The sequence below is a fragment of the Nannospalax galili genome, unplaced genomic scaffold (assembly GCF_000622305.1).
Source record: "Nannospalax galili isolate Female #2095 unplaced genomic scaffold, S.galili_v1.0 scaffold312, whole genome shotgun sequence".
Classification (NCBI taxonomy): Eukaryota; Metazoa; Chordata; class Mammalia; order Rodentia; family Spalacidae; genus Nannospalax; species Nannospalax galili.
In genome coordinates, this window is record NW_008335967.1 from 6340990 (window position 1) to 6343479 (window position 2490).

At 43.5% G+C, this 2490-nt stretch overlaps 1 protein-coding gene across 3 annotated transcripts in view; it reads left to right on the forward strand.

The window, feature by feature from the left end:
* Slc26a5 (solute carrier family 26 member 5) overlaps positions 1-2490 on the forward strand; it is a 74622-nt gene that overhangs the window by 4086 nt on the left and 68046 nt on the right. For all 3 annotated transcript variants that reach the window (XM_008830757.2, XM_029562349.1, XM_029562348.1), the window contains exon 2: positions 214-336. The gene's annotated coding sequence lies outside the window, so the exon portion shown is untranslated. The remainder of the gene's footprint in view (positions 1-213; positions 337-2490) is intronic.

A 2490-nucleotide genomic window follows, 5' to 3' on the forward strand; every position in this document is an offset into this window, starting at 1 on the left:
GTTTGGAAAAAAAAAGAGAGAGAGAGAGAGAGAGAGAGAGAGAGAGAGAGAGAGAGAGAGAGAGAGAGAGAGAAAGGGAAGGAAGGAAGGAAGGAAGGAAGGAAGGAAGGAAGGAAGGAAGGAAGGAAGGAAGGAAGGATGATTTGGGGAATAACTTCTTTCAAAGAACAAACAAGAAAATGTTGGGTTAACTCTCCTTCCTTCTTTACACAGGGGAGGGTGTGCTGTACATTCTCCAACCACAGCTGCACTGACCACGGTTTCACTGTCCTGTGCCTAGAGTTCCCAGCTGGAGTGAGTCAGTCCCCTGCCTCTTGTGCTGCACATTGGGTCTGGGTGAGTAAAGGCCCTCCTGGAACTATCATGAGCAGGTCATACGTAGTGATGGATTTTACCCAGATCAAAAGAATCTTTAGGGGCTGGAGACATGGCTCCAGAGTTAAAGGCATTTGCTGCTCTTGCAGAGAATCAGGATTTGGTTCCCAGGTCCCACACAGCAGCTTACAACTGTCTGGAACTCCAGTTCCAGGGAATCTGACACCCTCTTTTGGCCTCTAAGAGTACTGGGCACACACATGGTGCATATACATGCAGGCAAACACTCATACACATGAAATAAATTTTTTTTAAAAAAAAAAAGAATCTTTGCTGGGCGTGGTGGCACAAACCTTTACTCCCAGCACTCGGGAGGCAGAGGCAGGTGGGTCTCTGTGAGTTCGAGGCCAGCCTGGTCTCCATGGTGAATCCAGGAGAGCGGGGGCTACAGGGAGACCCTGTCTCAAAAAGACAAAAAAAAAAAAAAGAATCTTTGAATTTTACTTAGGAATAGTGTAGTGAGTGCCAGAACCATGATTCTTACACCCACTTTTTAGCTTAGATCAAGGTCAGCCTGATTCTTAGCTATCAACCAGCTTTGGGTGGCAACTAGGTGACAAGTCATCAACTCTAGCATATCATTGGTAGTATTACATGGGTTAAATCTATGCAGTAAAATTCATGGAGGTCATGGCTTTAATCCATTAACTAGGCATATGAAGTTGAGCAAGTGGCAAGTCATTTAAATTCTCTAAACATCATCTATTGTATGTATAACAGTAGGCATGTGGGACCAGTGGCTCTCAGTTCTCCTAATGTGGAATAGTATTGCACTTGGATTGCCTAAGAGCTTATTTTAAAATCAAAATTAGATTAAAAAAACAAAGATCATTGAACTGGGAGCCCAGGTGTCTCTAGTTTTTAAAAGTCCCTTGAAGAGATACTAATGTCCAACCAAATAGAAAATCACCAAGAGTTAATTCTGAGACAGTGTCCTCTTAGGACAGAAATGGGCTCTCAAAAACCTTGTCACACACAACCTATGCCAGCACTGTGAACAGCAAGTGTTCATGACAAATGAACACGTGCTTCTCAGCAGTGGTCCAGCTCACACTTCAGTGTGTCCAGGCTCAGGGCCTATGCCTTCTCTCCTCTCTACTCCGACAATGCTTTGCTGAGTGCTCAGCTCTCCATCTCTTTTGATGGGTGAAACCCTGTTATCCACGATGATCAGTTGTTCTGAAAGGCCCCCAGTGAAGATAACATCTCTTCTCTGGGTATCCATGCCAGTGTTTAAAGGCCTCCTGAAATTGTCTCCTAGAAGTGATCTGTGACTTGTCGAGGTCAGGGAGAAAGGTATCATCAGGATAACCACCTCGATCATAGCTGAAATGTGAGTTTCTGTGTCCAAGCTGAGATAAAAAGTGATCCTCACACCTTCTCAAGTAGCCAGAGACTATTGGGTTACCAAACCAGGGAGAAAAACATGAGCACCCTGCTTACCTTGCTCGCTTCTTGAGACCTACTCTTGTTGCCATTACATTGTAATTTCTGTAATTGTTGCACTTAGAAATTTATTCTTTGATTTTTTAAAGAGATAATTTCTTAAAGATCTATGATCTTTGCTTATCCTACTCTTTGTTTCTCTTTTAATCCTTTCTTTATAGCTTAAAATACCTAGAAGATCAAAAGAAGTATGTATACATGACTGTCAGGTTATTAGTATAAGAGAAAAAGATGTGAGTTGGCAAAAACTGGAAAGGCATTAAGAGGAAAGAGGCATATGAGAGGCAAGGAACTACCTTTACTTTCTTTCCTCTCCCCTCACCCTCTCCAACACCTTTGGTTTGTTCCTCAACTTTCCATTCTAGCCTGCTGTGTATTTGCAATGGTAGGCTTGTTCCCCACAACTCTTGTATGTTCCCTGATGACTTCCATATAGTGTGTGAAGTGGCAGCTCCACAGGTAGACTGGCAGCCTGGCCACACCTGACCTAGTCCAGCTGACCAACCCCAGGGCCTGACTCAATTCTTATGAGGATCTTAAGCTGGAGTTTTTTTTTTTTTTCCTGGAGTGGGCATCTCCTTGCAATGAAGTCCCTTAACTGATATCAGAAATCTGAGGCAGACCTACAGAACCTACTCTCCTCTGCCCTCTGCCACCAGTTAAAAAAAA